General features: G+C 41.4%; 1 long non-coding RNA gene across 3 annotated transcripts in view; it reads left to right on the forward strand.

Annotated features, from left to right (window-relative positions):
* The window catches only part of LOC135280510 (uncharacterized), an 84,178-nt gene that overhangs the window by 24,696 nt on the left and 40,671 nt on the right, over positions 1–18,811 (forward strand). For all 3 annotated transcript variants that reach the window (XR_010347409.1, XR_010347408.1, XR_010347410.1), the window contains 2 exons: positions 1,657–2,496; positions 3,175–18,256. This is a non-coding gene — a long non-coding RNA (uncharacterized LOC135280510). The remainder of the gene's footprint in view (positions 1–1,656; positions 2,497–3,174; positions 18,257–18,811) is intronic.

Raw genomic sequence — 18,811 nt, forward strand, 5'->3', positions numbered from 1 at the left:
AACTTGCCATTTCCTTCAGGGAGTGGTGGCCGTGGGGTGGGGAGGGACGTGGGTGTGAGAGTAGGATGCAGACAGTCACAGCCCTTCTACAGCAATTACCATAAAGATTAAATAAATACAATAGCCTAATTTCACATGGAAGTACACTTTAATTAAGTCTCTGCAGAACAATGAGCTGCTTCCATAAGAGCTGTGAAAATCATCACTAGGGACTGTCCAGAGGAAGAGAGAAACAAACAAGAGAAGGTCTCTTTGTATAGAAAATATGCACAGGAAGTATTTTTAAAAGCTTGTCCCCAGTTAATCTACCTAGAAAGAATTAATGACAAACTGCAGGGTTTTGCTCTGGTTTTATATAAGTTTCCCTTCCCAGAGCCTCATGGTTCTTCCCAGACTGAGGGAGACAATTCATTTGCAGACCAATACAATTTTTTTTGCATTTCTAGACTATTGCAAGAGCATCACAGTTTATTGTGTGTGATGTATGCCAGTGGGCTTAGCTTGGCTGAAATGCTTCTGGGAGGCAAAATTGTTCAAGATAAGCTCCAGGTGTATTAAAAAAAAAAAAAATCAGTTCTCCCAACTCAGTTAATGATGCATTCCCTATGTCCATATGGTCAGGGATAGAGTTAGTAGGAGGTGTTAGGGGAGCATCACCTGTAGAATCTCCCTTCACCCTTTCCATTATTTTGTTTACCTTCCTGTATGATCAGGGATCCTAATGCACAAGAACTACATGAAAATGAACCAATCTGCCATTACCATTTTTACAAACACCTGGCTGCATTTTCTGAGTGCAGAGAAGTTTGGCCAGGGTCATGGTTATTCTCTTCCTGAGGTTGGGATGTTCAACAGGAAACAGTACAGCTGCTGGCATCACATGAACCAGCCACGACTTGTGGTGGGTTTCAGCTCAAAAACACCTACAGAAGAGGCACCTTCATTGCAAAGGCTGAACTGAGGTGTTCTCTAAATCCCAGCCAGGTACAAATCTTAACAAAGTGTGAGAGATAGAGCAGCTTGATGTTTATGAAGGAAGATTTTACCTTGAAGCTTGGATAGTTGGTGTCAATTACAAATGACTTTTTTTCACCTCAGAATCTATTATAAATCTATTATAATCTATTATACTTTAAAAAATAATATTATTGCTGTAGAGAGTGCCATCTGGTAGCTTTCAGCTATCAGCTCTGCAAGGCTCAGGAAGGTTAGACCTGGGGAAGCACAAAATCACTTTTGTGCTTGATGCTCATCTTACACCAAGGTTGTGGAGGCTTTTGGCCAGGCACTGCCTTTGTTTGTTTTCTTTGTTTTTATGCAGCTAGGTAACATAGCTGGGCCCAGCTCCACAGAGGGTGTCTTGGGCATGACTGCACTGCAACCCAAAAATCATTAAAACCAGAAAATCAGCTCTCAGAGCATGCCAGGGTCTGCTTTTTCTGTGAAAGGGAGTTGAAGCACTTGTGGAGGTTTAATCGAAATCTGAATGCATGTGACTGAAATTGGCTCCCTGTGATTATTTATACAAGTAAATCTCTGCTTCTCACAAGTTCCCAGAAATCAAATGCCAGACTTGTATGATCATTTTTTAAAAAAAATAAGTAAATATTTGTTGAAAATTCTTTGCTGTATTAATTTTTCTCTGCCTTCTCTCAGGCAGCCCTGATAGCGATGAAGAGACTCCTGGTGTGCATCAATCAACCCAGAGAAGAGAGACCAAAATAGCTGATTACTGGGTCTGTAATGTCTTATCCTCAGAACAAAACCAAATTTTCAGTTAGCTTTTAGAATGGCTTGTTTTCCTCATCCATCTGCATGCCCAGCGCAAACCTTCCAGGAAGTGATCTTTGTTTCAACAGTAGGTATGTCAGGTACAGGTATTTTAAGGAGGAGGTAGTTTAAGCCAAGGGCTGCATATTTCAATGCTTTCCTAACCCCCAGTTGAAAACCCATATGCCACTAAGTGGTTTATAACTTGAGAGTCAGCCACCACTATTTTTTTAAATGTTCTATAATGTTTATAATGTCAGCCAGTCCCTGTTGCTAACCTTTTTTTTTTCTTTTACTTTCTTTACTGTTTTTTTTTTTTTGAGGTAACCCTTTTACCTTCTTTTTCCCTGCTCAGACCCATTAGCAGGATGTTGTGCAATATGGTGCTTGTCATCTGTTTCAAAGACACAGTGATGAGATACAGGTATGCCAGATGGATAAACCTAGTGTGACTAATTATTGTGTATTTGCCTTTAATTATTATCATTTATTACCAGAGAAAAGACAATAGAGGTTCCCAGACTCGGAAGGGAATGTTGGCAGAAGGGGATTTTTTGTCTTTTTTGGTTTTTTTTCTTTTTTTTTTTCAAGAGACTGGCACATCAGCAAGAAAAGTTTTCTTCTTGGAGAGAAATACTGCAAAACATCCGAGACAAGAGGAGACAACATGACCTAGGGAATACTTTCCTTTCCCTGGCACATACTTGAGGATCAGATCTCTCGCAGGTAATAAATAGGTTTTGTGTAACTATAGAACAAGTATTCTCTTGGCTGAATGTCCACTCAGGGTGTAAGGATATCTTTCAGTCATCTCACAGAGAGAGGTCTGAGTTCAAAGCGACCTCCAAAAATCACCCAGCCCAACCCCCCTGGAACTGGCAGGGACATCTTCCACAAGACCAGATTGCTCAGAGCCCTGTCCAACCTGGCCTTGAACACAGTCAGGAATGTGGCATCCACAGTTTCTCTGGGCAGCCTGTGCCTACGGGTAGGCTTCAGTCCTCTCTAGTCTGGTTTTGGAGACATTTACAGCCCTGGCTCTGCCCTTTTGGCATGAGAAAAAAGACTAAATCATAAGATGTACATTATGTCCTCCATGGAGAGATGACACCTGAGGTCCTTAAGCAGCAATTTCTGACAAAAGTAGGCTCAGAGCAGCAAACACTGACATTGGTCTCTGTGCCATCACACTGAGCCTTCAACTCTTTAAATGGAATTTGCCTCCATATATGACCCTCACACTCGATATTTCTACATTGTTTGGCAAAAATGCAGATTTTCTTCTTTTCGGTATTATGATCTTATTGTCAATCAATCCCTTCACAAACACACACATTTACAAACGCGTGTTGCTATAAAACAAACATTTTAAAAAAAAGGGAACATTGCTGTTGCATTTCATAGGTGCCTGCTGAGGACAGACACTTCACTCAACTCAGAACCAGCAGCCTGGCATGCTGGATGATTTTGAAAGAGTCTAGAAGGTTGACAATGGTAAGAAACTTTTGGAAAAGTTTAATGCTCTGGTCCCAAAAGCTGCTTTCAGGTTACAGCTGAATCAGCTGCCATTTACAAGTGCAGAGTGGGTTTATGATGGCTCATAAGCCTGATCTTGCTTATGGGGCACTGCACTTTAATTTGAGAGCAGCCACACTGATTTGGTAAACAGATTGAGGAAGAGCTTCTGACTCCAGGCTTTAAAATTCATGAGGATCTGATTTAGTACGTTTTACACTGGTATTTTAACATATTTGCTCTATGGCTAAATTGCAGTGTAACCTAAAGGACCAGTCATATACGACAATCTACCATAGATAATACAAGATATAATCAATGTCACCAGGCTGCTGAGCTATTTCTATATTTAGTATTTGTCAGACAAATACATGCAAAGGCATTAAAACAACAAAGTCCGTACATGGATGATTTGTGAACAGGAGAAAAGGCTAAATTTGCCACTGTTTGCTCTGAATAGCTCACCCAGATTACAGGCCAATTTTGTTTTGGACAGAAATATTTTCCATCACAGGGTCTGCTGAAGTCAAGAGAGTACTATTCCTTTGGCCACAGGATGGGCTGAAGGGCTAGGCTGTATTTTGGGATTGGCAGCTCTGACCATCTCCCTTTAACCCATTTGAACACAATTTGATTGGGATTTTACTGAGCACTTAATAGTCTGTGATTGCCTTGATTGTGGACTTCTACTTTTAAACCAAATGCAATGTCATTATTATATATCAAGAAAGAACGGTCCCTGATAACCAAAAAAATATTACATTAAATTGGCATGCTGAGAATTAAATATGCAGATTCAGCCTAATGAAATATCTTGCCTTTGGTTGCAAGAGCCTTCATCATTCTTAAGAAGATTTAATGCTAATCTGACTTGGAGCTGTTTCAGTCCAATTATTTTTTCACAAATTTTTGAGCTTTATTTTTTCTTTTCAGCAGCATTATTCTGTCTTGACAGTTTTTATTTTGTTATTTTTGTGGATATTGAGTAAATGGGAAACCAATTCAGAACCATTCTTAAGTAGAAATGAAATGCCCTGTAATCCAATTTTGATCAAAATTCATCTTCGCTTTTCGGGGACCGAGCAGCCTGTGCAGTTATCTCTGCACTGCACAAGTTGATAATAAAGCAAAGCAAAGCTCGCATTCTTTTCCCTTTGCACGTGGTGGGAACTGGGCATTGTTCAGCTGGAGAACAATGTGCTGCTCCCCCAGCATGTGGCAAAGCAGCAGAATGGCAAGAAGAAGATTTCTCCCTGGGCTTCTACTTCTGTTTCTCTAATGTCTGAAGTAAACCTTTCTTCCCACCTGTGGGTGGGTGCTTCTCTTCCCTGGAAACCTCCCTGTCTCCCTCCCCTGATGTCCTGTGATTGCAGAAGATAGCTCAGTGCTGCAGCACCTTTCCCAAAAACACTCCTGGGGAGCAGAGACACGTTCAGCTCTGGTCACAGACCTGGATTACAGCTCCTCTGCCTTCCACTTCAGTGGCCATTGCCTTTTGCTTATGCACAGATACAAAAGCCAAGACACAGCACAAAAATACAATCCCTGTCCAAGCAGTGACTGGACAAAGAGGCCTCGTATGTCTTACATGGTGCAGGGAGGGATCCCATACAACACAGGATTTTGCTTTATGTTTGCTTCAATGGCTCCAGCTGAGTTCTTAACTGCCTTTTATTCCACTTTGCCTGGCAGAAGCAATACCTCAAGGAAGGCTTTTCTGGTGCAACATCAGCAAAAATTGGTGGCTTAGGAATTGCTGTTTGCAGTCAAGCAGAGCTGCTCCATTCCTCCTAAAAATGCTCTTATTCCTTCCTACCACTTATTTCTTCACTAGCTCCTCCTGTCCACAGCCAAACTTTTTCAATGTTCATATAACCTTCCATGTTCTAATGCAATAGGCTTTCTTCTAGGATGAGACAGAACATTGAATAGCAACAAGTTTTCAGGCATCCATCCACAGATGCTTCTAAGTCCACAGGATCTTGTGATAGGTCATAAAGGAGGGATACATTATTAAATAATCATCACAACATTGTCATCGCCTGCCACCTGTCCCCAGAAGGAAAATTTAGGAGAGGTAACATGTCAGTATGAGAGATGATTAAATGTAAGTCTCTGGTACCCTACCAAGACACATAGCAAATGCCTTCTTTTCCTTTGTAGCAGGAAGCTCATTACTAAAGGATAATCTGTTTTTAAAGAGATTGAGTTGTCTTTCCAAGGCATCTTTATGTTCAGCTACCCTTTATTAGTTACTTTCATGTTTGTGTCTACTCATCACATCTTGTAGTTTCTTGCTGCTTCACTCTTTCTATTTGCTGGCCATGTAACCTTAGACCATTCCCTTTCTTTCTTCTTTCTTTCTCTTCAAAAATCTGCCTGCTGGTATTTTCCATGAATTCATCTGCATTAAATTATTTATAGATACAATGAAGTCTGCTTTTGTCTAATGTTTATTTTCTTTAATAACAAGAAACATGGAGAAAATGTTCCAAAGAACCGAAAAAGGACTTGAGTTTTCCTGGACGCTAGGCAACAGTAGCCAAAAAGTACAAAACAAGATGTAGGATGTTCATAAGATGCATCTAAAAATAATAATCTTAGTACTTTGGTATCTAATATGTTCTTTCAATATGTTATATTTCCCAAATGTGAGCCTTGGTTTTAATGCTGTCATGACACTCTGAAGGTTTTAATGGACAATGAGTCACTATGGAGGAAACCAGGAGCAATAAGTAGATGGATTACTGCTGGTGCAGCCAGACCTCTGCTACCTGTTTTCCTTGTCCTAAGTGTTTTGAATAGGTCATGGAGGTCTCTTATGATGGTCATTTTCCCAACCAGAGAGTTTGTCTTGTACCTGGTGAAAATTAGAACAAACAATATATCTTGCTAAATGAGTCACTGCTAGTCCTTTGTTACCTTTTACTGTTTGTTTGAATTTACTTTCCATCATGATTTAAAGGCTTTTCCCATCTCCTTTTCCAGTGGAGGGTTTATGCTTCTCATTGCTTCTTTCTTCCCTTCAATTATGTGAGCCATGCAAGCATTTCCCCTTGAACACTTTCCAGCTCCCCCACCCCGTACCTCCCCCAGTGCATGTCCTCCCCCTCGTTTACACAGCTCCCTTCTCCACTGTGTTTCCTGCACTGCCTACACTAATTGCACTTAGCCTGGATGTGGTGGGGGAGGGAGGCTGGAAAGGGAGAAATAAAAAGAGGACTTCTGAGGAATCTGTGTGAGTTTCTACCTGGAGGGTCTTCTGCACATGGAAAAAATGGAAGACATAAAATAGGCAACAGAAGGAAGAGGAGAGAGGAACAGATTCAAGTCCAGGTCCAGAGTGACCGGAGACAAGCTCAAGGTAGGAGCATGTTGGTTCTCACCCTTTTAGAGGGAGCAAGGCAGCAATTGGAAGCTGCACAGATGAGAGCCCAGGAGATCCAGTCCCTGCTCTCCACAGCACCCATGTGATGCAAAATTCAGAGGGTAAGGCTTGTGGAGCCCTCCCTGCCACCTCTCCTGGCAAAAGGTTGTTCAGCATGTGAGAGAGGTTGCTTTGTTTTTTACTCATTGTTCCATACCCCTTGACCACTCACTCTACTGCAATTGCTTGTCTAAAACACTTCTCACTGCCCTTGTCCCCACTCCCATTCCAAAACCACAGGAACAAGGATGCTGACACCACAGAAGCAACGAGCTGCACGTTGGGGCCATTCCTACAGGCTGGGGATGAAATCTGCCTGGAGAACATGCAAAATTCAGTCCCTGCTCTCCTCACAGTGGGATGTGGATGTAAACGTCGTCTCTTTCTCAGAGCAGCTTTTGAGAGTGAGTATTTGTCTCAGAAAGAACAAACACACACCATCAAACAGCAACGCAACTGACAAACAAGCCCTCAGAGACCAGCAGCTCCCAAAAATCAGCGCTCAGTACTCTCTGAAACTTCACTCATTTAGATTCAAAGGTACCTGGACACAGAATACTTGAGCTAGAGAAACTGCACATCTGTGGCATGTGTTTATTTATTTATTTACCTGTTTTCCAATCTTGTACCTGCCTACTTTAGCTGATCTCTAGCTATCAAATTGTGATGGAGCAAAAGTAATAAAATGCCTGTAGGATAGAAAAACCCTGCCTGAAGTTCTCCCATAGCTCAACCAGACCTAGAAGATGCACAATTCAATTAAAAGAAATATAAAGTTTTTCTCTCCTCACCTTGCCATTTTCCCCTTCTCTTCTGTGCATTTCATACATCCATATATATATATATATATATATATATATATATATATATAAATAAATACACACATACACACACACACATACGCACACACGCACAAAGCCACCCCTCCCCTTCCCAATCCTTCCTTTAAGGTTTAATTTAACAATAACATTTGCGATCGGGGTCCTGAGCATCTCAAGGGCATTGCGCTTGAAATTGCACACACTCCGCACCATTTATCATAGCCTGACATGTGTCATGTTCCAGACTGCAGCTCCAAGAGGTTACAGCTCACGACTGCTCCTTTGTTGATCAGCTGCCGAGACAACTGAGGCACCTTTCTTTCTTTTTTTCTTCCTTTCCTTCTCTCATTTTTTTTTTATTATTAAAGCTGCACCGTCCTCTTTTCATAGGGTTCATTCTGACACAATGGAAAAAGAAAACAAATCCTTCTCTGCCCTGTGCAGTTCCCTCACCAGATCTTCATCAACCCAAATTCTGATCACATTTTATTTGGGTTCAATAACAAAGCTTTGGCTGGTTAATATTACTGCTTAATACTGGATGTAAGAGGGATAAACTGTTTTCAAGGTAGTTCTGTGCCTGAGGAGAAGAACATGGTGTGTAACTGCTAAGGATATTGGGGACAGTGCTAAGGCAGTCCCAAAGTGCTTTCCTGTGGCAGCATCCAGAGTTGCCAGGCCAGTGAATTCCTTCCATTGCTAAACTCCAGTCTTGCAACTTCAGGGAAATTAATTTTTTCTTCTCAGGAGTTTCTATTTCATTTACTCCACCTCTCCTCCTTCACTTCCTTGGTGCCTTGCACATTTCTTGCTGCCTGCAGAGCACCTGAGACCTGTGTGTATCTTTGCAGGAATGATGCATACAGCAATTCAGCAAACCAGGCTGTTTATAAACAAGAGCCACTGAATTGCATTCATAAATCACTTGTAGATCCTACTTTTGCCAGTCTTCATCCTGCCAATCAACATTTGTATAGAGTATGGGTCTGGATGTCACTGTAACTTAATGTGTAAAGGATGCGAGGTACTACTGATAGCAAGGAATGGGGTCTGAACACTGGTCTAAGATCTGAGCAAAAGCAGACTTTGTATTGTTCTGCATTCTCAAGAATGTCAGCATATCAGGTGAGCTACAAATTTCCTTTTAAACTATTTATAATGAAAAGTTCTTGAAGGCAGGAAATGCTGAACTGGAGCCGATTTCTCCATTTCCTCTCCCTATTTTCATGTTCTGCTCTGTCCTGGAAGACCTCAAGCCTGAAGGTTCAGATCCCAAAGTCTGTCAGTGTTTTGGAATGATACTTGATCTTTCAGATTCCTATTCCCCTCTGAGCTCTAAATCACGCAATGTTCATCACCACCTGTTAGCATCAAGCACAGCCTCTGCCGACACAGTTGGAGTTGTCTTACTTTCTCTCACACTCTCAGCTCTTGTCGATGGATATTTTTGGAGGTTTCCTCGGTTTAGAGGCACTTGATTAATCAGTAGTGCCAGATGGGAAGGCTCAACTACTACCACCATGTGTGTGTGTGTCACACGCCCATTAGATTCACTAACAGAGGGTTTACTTGCCATTGGCCAGCAAGATTTTGCACTTTATCCCTCACTGTATGTTTTTTGCCCATGTCAGACCTCTTTGCCTTCCACTTTATCACTCTCCCCTCTAGAAGTCTGATCTGAACAGCACTTTGCTGCCTGAAGGATGTCTTGTTTCCTCCCTGTTTCTCAAGGAGAGAAAAGCCCAGTTTTGTGTCTGTAGCTGGGTAGTCCCACATTCACAGCATCGTCTCCGAGCTGCTCCGGGGCTCAGCATGGAGCCGGCTCCCCACTGCCCGTGATGCATTTCCCCCTTGCATTTGTGCTCGTGCTGCTGACCTTGACTTGTGTTTGATCCCTGCCTTCCCCCTTTGCCAGCGTCAAGGCCCCTGCCCAGCCCTGCAGGGATGATGTAGTGCCACCAGCTGGGATGGCGTAAAGCAGCGCCGGGGCTCGGCCAGCTTCCAGTCACATCCCTCTGCCTGTCCTGGGGAGAGCCACCACCTGCACAGTCCCACCTTCCCCCACACTGAAAGGCGACAGTTCAGCAAAAACAGGGCAAGGCACACGGCACAGAGAGGTATAAGGCAGAGAGCACCATAAATGCTGCTTCTCCATCGCTTTGCCACCCTAAAAAAACACTTGTCTGTGTGTGCCTGACACTGGCACTGCTCCTCTGCCCCCAAGCAGCAAGGAAGCTGCTTGACTACCCAGTTTTAAAGGAGTATGATGTCTCCCTAAAACTCTTAGGGAGGCTTACTGAGGATATTTAAGAGGGCTGGAGTTCTGTTATTTATGGAGGGGCTGTGCCCACGGTGTGCCTGTGCCTGTCTCTCTTTTTAGGACACTTGTTCCCATGAAAGCTGCTGTGGTGTTTAATTCCTCACTCCAGACCACACAGGAGGCCAGTTTAGCCCCCAGCAGTTTTAAATGAAAGATGAATAATTTTAAGGGTATTTTGTGGATTTATAAGGAGGAAGTAAGGACTCTAGAGAAAGGAGGAAAAAAATAACAGTCTGTGGCAAAAATATTAAAAATAACTAAAAGCCCACTAAAAATAAAACCCCCCCTCAGCTCTTCCTCTCCAACCATGGATATTGTCATTGTAATACTGCTCAGAAATGTGGTCCCTTTGGGCTGGGAGTGCAAGTAATACAACAATACTCTGAGTGCAATAGAAAAGCAATGAGGAAAGCAGCACACACAGTAATCAGGTGAGCAGACAGGGCTTCAGCTGAGACCATCCTCTGAATATTTCAACCATGGCGTAGACCTAAGACTGGATTCAGAACTGGCTCAACATCCTGGTCTCCCTGTGGAAGGAAATATGGCTACAGCATCCTCTATTTATTGGGATGGCATTGGGGGATGCTGGAAATTAATTGGCTCCTCGGATATGAGGAAAGTAACCTTGGGTCTCTCTGCTAAAAAGAAAAGGAGAGAACCACCAAACCAGCAACATATAAATAATAGGAGAACCAATAATGACTTAAAAAAAGTATTTAAATGCAATCAGGCAGAGTGGAGGAAAGAATAATGACATGTGTACAGTAGACACAATGTAGATTACAATTTATAACAGGATACAGGATGGAGCCAGCACTTGATTAGGGGACCATGTTACAAATTTTTCAGCATATGTCCTCTGTTTTTCTTTGCCTTGGCATAGAAGGCTGGGCACTGCTGGTAAGTAAATCAGATCGTCAGAAAATGCCCACGTTGATGAGAATTGCAGGATCCAAGGAAATTAACTTGACTTGTATTTTAGACAATTCTGCCATATCCATTCCTTGCCCAGAGCTGTCAACTGAGAAAGAGTTGTGCCTGCTTACAGCTTTAATCAGAGATAAAAATTACCCCTAGTTCATGAATATGTTTATCATGGAGATAAGTCAATGGCAGAGAATAGATTCTCAGCACACAACTCTTCATGTCTTGCACTAAAATATGTCATATACTGATGTGTTTTGCTCTACAAATAGCACCCTCATACTCCACTCATTGTCCAGACACAGACAGAGCCTGGGCAGGGAAAAGTCTTTCAGAAGGAAGCACAAGGAGCTTTTGCTGATGAGCTTGGAGGGCCTTGAAGCTCCTTGGGTGTCTGCTTGCTGTGGCTTGGCCACCATCTATGAACCCTTCACCTGACTGCCAGGGGAGAGGTGAAGAGGGAAATTATCATTTGGTCTGACCACAAAGGCTGTTGTGGCTCCTTTGATCACCTTCTGTGTCTTGAGGCTCCGTCTCCCTCCTGGATGTGTTCCCAGCTGCTCTTGTCTGGACCCAACACTTCAGGCATGGCTCTTGACCATTAATACCAGTAAGTCATGCTCTGTGGTGGGGTGGGGGGAAGCTGGGATGTGCTATTTCTTGTGGGTAGTCAGACTATGATAAAAAGTAACCTGTATTCATGAATAGAGTAATTTTTTTCCACTTTTAAATGTCTTTTTTCTTCCCAGTCTGGTAACATCACATCCCTCAGAGTACCCTAAATTAAAGAAAGCAATACCAGAACAGCAACAAAAGCAGGAATGGGAATGACACAGCAGCAAACCAGAAAGCAAATGGCTAACAAGGGATATTTGTATGTTGCATGGTGTTATTTTGGCTGCTCTGTTTGTCCAAATTGCCCAAAAAGACAGAGAGAGCACAAACAGCTAAATGAAAGCTCCTTGAAGTTGGGGTTTTGCTAGATCCTGATGTGTGTGTGCACTGGGTGTGGGTGTATTTGTGTGTGTACGTTGGGGAAGAAGGAAGATTGTTATTGTGGTCTCTTTCTAGACAGACATAAACACCCCTGTTTATTTCCAGCATGCCATCTAAATTCAAAATTAGCATAAGCTGATGGTGTTAATTGATTTATATGCATGCAGGCAGTGGTTTATCAAAGGTAGAGGGACATAAGGTCACTCCCCTAAGGGCCTCCTGGGAACCAGTATCCATCTGAGATAATATTGAGATTGGCATAGTTGGGAATATAACTGTGTCCAAGTATGAAGAAACTGAGTTCTTTGTCATTAGCAGCAAAATAATTTTCCTATTAATATTATAATTCTCCTTTTAATAAAGGCTGCTCTCATTGAGGTCTAGGAAAGTGCCCTCCAGGTCTGCTCTGAAGTGGCCCAGGCTGCAGCTGCAAGGCTGGCTGCCTTCCCAGAGAAAGGAAAAGTCCTGTCCAATTTGCCATCTGAGCCAGGCTCTTGGAATTTTGTTCCTTTCAGGTCAGTGTACCTCAGCCATTGTGGAAATGCCAGAACATTTTCTCAGAGGAGGTCAGCAGCGACACAGAAACAGCAGGGACCAGCAGGGACTTCTTTAATTTCTGAGGAAATTTCATTAAAATAGTTTCCTTGAGTTGTAACAAGAGCAAAGCCAGAAAAGGGTCTTGGCTTGCAAGTGTAAACGGAGGAAAAATACATCCCCTCTTGCAGTGCTGGTCCTCAGAAGGGAGGAAAGGAGAGGAGACATCCTAAAAATGCTGTGCCTAAAATGTCTCCCATTGCTATTTTTTTTCACTATCTATGAAAAAAAAAACCAACTTATTTTTTTCGTGAAAAAATTTCAACTGAATTTTTCATTTTTCTTTCTTTCTCTCTGTTTGTTTGTTTGTTTGTTTGCCCCTCACCTTTTCCTGGGTCGATCTGGGGAATTCAGACGTGAAATCTATCTAAATAAAGCATCTTCCACTTGTAAGCAAACCTCCCCTGCCTGGCAAATTGGGAATTTTGCCCTCTCTAGTAGGAGCTGTAGTATCTGATTGCTCTCTGACTAAGCAGGAGCTTGACAAGGCCATCTTTACACTGAACAATCCCATATATCAGAGGCCACCCCTTTGAATTCAATGGCTTTTCTGGTGCTAAGAGAGGGTATTAGAAACTTAGTCTGAAATCACACCTTTCACGTAATAGGCAGCAATGAATAGAAAAGAAAAGGAAAGAGGAGGCTTATAGGATTTCAGGAGTTTCTTTTGAAGAAGGAATCCACCCTGCTGCTGATGGCCAGACGCTCATGTGGGTGTTGAGATGTGCAAATAAAGCAGGGTATAAAGCTGTTAGCAATGGTTCACAGCAACAGACCAGCTCCTGTCAAGGAGAAGCAGGTTAGGTAAACTTTTCAGGTGTTTGGAGGTGAATCTTTTCATTTGTGCACAGCCCTTGCTTGACCCAACTATTTCACATCATTACCAATTGCTTTGTTCGTACATATCAAACTTCCTCCTGGTGCTTTATTGGTTTCTGCTCTTGCTGACCTCTTCCAGCAGTTTACTTTCTAACATCCTGAATGCTTCATCATGACTGTTCAGCACACCTCACAGAGGGCTGAGATTAAAAGTTAAAAAAAGAGAAAGAGTGAACACAACAGGAGAGGAAACAGAAGAGCTTTTGGCAGCAGCCTGGTGACACCCTGGGGGGAGTCAAATGGGATGAGTAACCACCCGAAATAATGGCAGAGGGGAAAAAAGAGAGAAGAGACTCAAACAGCAGGGCCTGAGTGAGAGAATTAGTAGGAACATCAAGCTGAGAAGGCCAGGGGAGGGGAGGAAGGCAAAGTCTATCTCTCCATCTCATCTCTCTGTTCCAAAGAGAGACACTAAGCCCTGTTAAAATAGAAAATGGGACCACTTAGTTTACAACACTGAGCACAGATATCTGGTACTCAGTGTCTGCTGCTCTCCTGGACTGAAAGTCTGTTTGGCTCTATGGTATAAAAGAAGTTCCAGGGAAATCTGAAGTGAGGACAGAAAGGGGAGAAGGTGGGAATTTAACAGGGGGAGAGCAGATAGTGTCAGACCCACCTGCAGTGGCTGCAGGGCACTGGTGTAGCACAGCCGACAGCAGTATCCTCCCTCCACAGGTGCTGCAGAGCTGCATTTGTGTCCCCTCCCTGAGCACAAGGCTGCCGGGACACAGGGAAAGGCTGAGAGGACATCAGCCTGGCCAGGGCTCACTCTGGCTGAGCCCAGGACCTTCTGCCTCCTCTACCCTGGCAAATCTCAGCAGGGTTATGTTTAGGCTGCTCAGTACTTGGTGAAGGATAAACATTTCATTTAACACAGGGAGGATGAGATTTGGGAGCCTGGCTCCTTCTGGATAGAGTGACAATGGAAACATTCAGTACTCATGCCAGGAAACATCATAAGATTTATTTAGTGTCAATAAAAGAAAGAAATATTTTGACAAAACCAGAATATTTTACTTGGGTTAATTTTTTTAATAATTCTCTATTATATGATAGAAAATTAAAATGTAAAGTCAAATATTTTTGTGTCCCCCTCAAAAAATTGGCATGGGTTCTTTAGCACAGTCAGGATCTTTCTTCTAGTTTTCTTCCAAAAAGAAGCAGTGTCAAAATCAGTTTGATGTTGTGAAATGTTTCAGTGTTGATGGAAGCACCTAACTAATAGTCAGGGTATGTGTGGCTATCTCTGCTGTTAACATTACAGAGAGCCTGACCTCCAGGTGCTCTCCAAGGCTTTCAGCTCAATTTGCAAAACTCAGGCTTTTCTTTAGGTTTACAATACCATGAAGCAACATAAAGTTCAGTGATGATTGGATTAGGTTTTGACAAATATGAAAAAAATTTGAGATGTAATGTTAAAGCAGAAGGAACTCCAGGAAAGAGCAACTGGAGGTCTATTTTGTGAACATACTGAATATGTGGCTACAGCTGCAGCATATTCAGACTGCATAAAGTCTCTAACAAAAGACATTATGCAAACTTTGCATTTGAATAAGAAAAAAAAAGAATATCTGACCTGCATTCTTTTCTCATTAAGTATATTTTTTCTGTACACATTCTGGTTCTTTTTTTTTTTTTAATGCTAATGAAGAATTAAATTGTTACGTCTTCAGACTAATGACTCTCATGAAGATAATTTTAACAATTCCTTCCCAGCCTTTTCAAGTCCTGTTTCATGCTTAGGAGGCACAGAGAGTTTAAGCTTCCATGTCTGCCTTTGGTATTTCTACCAAGTGCAGATTTGTGACATGTGCTGCCATGTCCCAGGGTACATAAAGCTTCACTTTGGTGTCCTTGACATCTTTGGTCCTTTTTGTGGCTATCTCATAATTCATGCAAGTGATGCCATACAACTGTAAGTTTTTCATGAGGTCATAAAACTGATTTATAGAGGTTTTCCCATAATCTCCAAGCAAATTAAAGAAGGTTGATGGAGCTATGCAACTCACTGTTGCCTCAACAATGGTCTCATTCAGGAATGACACTGAACAAGATTGAGGTATTAAGATATCAAGAATGTCCTTAAGAAGCCTTGTCTGTCTGTAAAAAAAAAAGTGATGCCTACAAACCAAGAAGGGCTGTTTCTTCTCTACACGTAGTTGATTTTACCCATGACATCTACCTGAAGATTAGTCAGATAGTTTCTTACTTCACTTTCTGCTTTCAAATGGAAAACTCTGATTAATCTAATGCAGGTCAGCACTTACAGAAATAATTTGAGGTTAATCTCCTTTCCCTTCTGAGATATTTGAAGTTTTAGATTATCCATTTTACAAACAGTGTTTTATTTTGCTTTTAAGCTTTTAAAATTATTTTATAATGAGGGAAATATTCCAATAAGGAAAAAGTCTAATTCCAAAAATTCCAATAAAGGAAAATATATTTATATATACCTGTATATATTTGCATATATATATACATATATATATTATATAAACCAGATATATCAAAGTACATATTTGTGTATCAAAAACTGTGGGGATTTCACATATATAGATATTAAACTATTTAAAATGCACATATATAAAAACTAAACCCAAACCTCAAACTCTATTTCCAAACTGTTAAAAGTGGACATTTCAGAATTGTGGGAACTTTATTCTTCCGTCTTTATTTCTGAAGCTGTTTGTGAAGCGCTTGCATTTTGACAGAACTATATAGTCCAAGAAAATGAGCTTTCACTAAACTGCCTCCAACTTCAATATATGCCCTGTGTCAAACTCAGAGAGAGCTTCCAACCTCTGTGTCTGGGGCCGAGTGCCAATTACACTGCACCCAATGGCCTATAACTGTCTTTTTTGCTTCTGTGAATATCACTTTTCTAGTTAAAATCTTCAGGACAGCTTGCAAACTGTTTGCTACTATTGCTCGGGAGTTAAAAGTAACCTTGAAAACATTTCTCCATGGTAGTAATCGAGGTGATTCTTCCATCCCTTCTCAAAAATGGCAGTATATCATTCCTATCTTTCCTCCTCAAACTCTGCCCAGCAGGCTTCTGAAGACCTTTTTAAGGTGGGTGTTATCCTTTTTATTTTCTTCTTATTTGAATATTTCATCTCAAACTTCTGAGGGAGATTACTATCTTCCAAGTGTGTGAAACCAGCCAAGAGTGTTTTATATGTACATTGTAAAGCATTTGATGTAATCTGTACTGTGATTATACATAAATAAGTAAAGAAAATCTTTTTAAAATCACCTTTGTATTGGAATGAGTGGGATGATCTCTTTACCAAAGAGATCATACAAACTAAGAGAGTTCTAAAGGTGAGAAATTCTGGCCCTTTAAAGAGTATTTGAAATAAAACCCAGGAAGCATAGACATTATAAGTATTAGTTTTATTACTAGAATGAAGAAATAATTGTTAAAATGATTTCCTGAGTGATTTAAAAATGCTAATAGAAGTATTTAGCCATATTCTGATCACACAGTTTTATAAATTGGAAGTAACTTAATGATATGAGTTCATTAAAAGGGAGATGGCATCAACCTTGCCAAATTCAGGCATCATACAAAGAGATGAAAGAATTTCAATAAAAGACAGACACAGAACTATGGTTCAAGTCAATACTGCCTTATGGCCAGTGCATTGCAACAGGCTGTAAAAGAAAGTAATGAAATCATTAGATACTGTGTCCTTGCATTCTATTTTCTATTTACATGATAATAAACCGATATTAATATCATCATCCTTGTTATTGTTCTAGTATTGTGAATTCTTGTAGTTTTCTCATTATATTCCTTAAAGCCTCAGATGCTCAAATCAGGTGATCACCTAGTAAATTTCCAATTTTTTTTATTTAAATGTAATATCCTAGCTTTCCTAGTTGTGGAAAGAAGTTCAAAAGCACATTTTGAGTGCAACTCAAATCACTTAATTTTATGTAGCTACATCAGATGAGTCAAAGCACAAAATTTATAAAATCCAGGCAGTGTGTGAAGCACAGAAGCTGCCCTAAAGGTCCCAGCATTTAAATGAAACTAACTCTGTTGTCACCAGTGCCAGTAATTACAATAAGCCTGGCATTTCTTGTTACCCTGTGAAATTACCTGCAAGGCCTTTTCATATTGTCTCCATGCTGTTGTTTTCATGCTCAGCAGAGCATTAAGAGTCAATGATGGGCAGCTCTTGTGTTTGACTGCGAATCGTGGGGCATTTTGCTTTGGACTCTATAGAAAATCCTCAAGGTGTTTATTGACAAATGCTTCCTACGGGCCGCTGTAATAGAGAATTCTCCTCTCTGCCTGCTCCCCAGTTCCTACAAGGCCAATCTGCTCCACATCTAGGCATGCTGTTGCAAAAAATATATTTTTTTCAGTAGCCTCTGTAATGTGCCTTCAAGAGGAGCTATGGATCAAGCGTGCTCCAGACCAAAGGCACTCAGTCCTCCAGCTCGGAGCTGTGTGCTGCCATTTCCCCTCCATTTGTTTCTATGGAGCTGACTGTGTGTGCGGTCATCCATAAGGGTGCTGAGATACCCTGGAGAGAGGAGGAATAGCTGCAGCTATTTTTCATTATTATATACTTCACTTTGTAATAAATGAGATCCATAGCATGTGAACGCCACTCTTGTAGATCATCGTATCAGCAAGCACGAGGAACCTTGTGTGCCACAAAGCTAAATAAAATAAAGTAAGTAATCCCAAGAAAAATAGGCTGGGGGGAGACCACTGAGTGTTCAGGAGTGCACAGTGCATCCTGTCAGCCTGAGAATGACCTCAGGACTTGCAGCAGCTAGAGAATGGGCACTTTTAAAGCTAAAGCTGTGGTCTACATGCTTGTCTCATCTCAATCTCTATCCATACACAGTGCAGAAATGTACAGACTTGCACTTCCATTGCCTTGCAGGTGTCTTTGGGACAACAGGGACCACCAAACAACTTGTGACCCAAAAAGGAAATAGCAGCAGCAGCAGCAACTGGGCTCTTCTCCAAAGCTTGTGATAATGGTGAGTGTTGAGTGTCTCTATAAAGTAGGGCAGATCAGGTGTGGAATTTTCAGACCACGTTCATGACAAATCTAGTTTTGCACAATCCCCATGGTCTTGCAGGTAGGGCAGATATTTATCTGCAGTGCAACATGGCAGATCTGGATGGTCCTGCTAAGAGTCCAAAGTGAGTTTCTCACTTGTTGACATTTTGACCAATAACCCAAAGATGTGAGCTACTGAATACCTAGTCAGTGCTAAAAAAATTATGGATATCTATTTCCTGAACAGCAGTTATAATTCAGGAGAGAAATTTTTGCGTTATTTCCAGAGGCCAGTGATGTTTTGGTACCTTCTGCATTTGCAAAATGATCTGTTTATTGGGAGGCATAAGGAACCAGTCCTAAAGCTGGGTTTGGTGTACACAAGTGTTAGCAGGAGGCTCCAAAATACCAAAACTTAGTTCTGGAAAACCACATTCAGAATCATAAAAAGAGTGAAAGAATAGAGATAGGATAAAATGTAGCTCTTTTCTGGAGGTGAGGATTCTACCTTACAGTTTATTTGGCATCATAA

This window comes from Passer domesticus, chromosome 14 (genome assembly GCF_036417665.1).
Source record: "Passer domesticus isolate bPasDom1 chromosome 14, bPasDom1.hap1, whole genome shotgun sequence".
NCBI classification, from domain to species: domain Eukaryota; kingdom Metazoa; phylum Chordata; class Aves; order Passeriformes; family Passeridae; genus Passer; species Passer domesticus.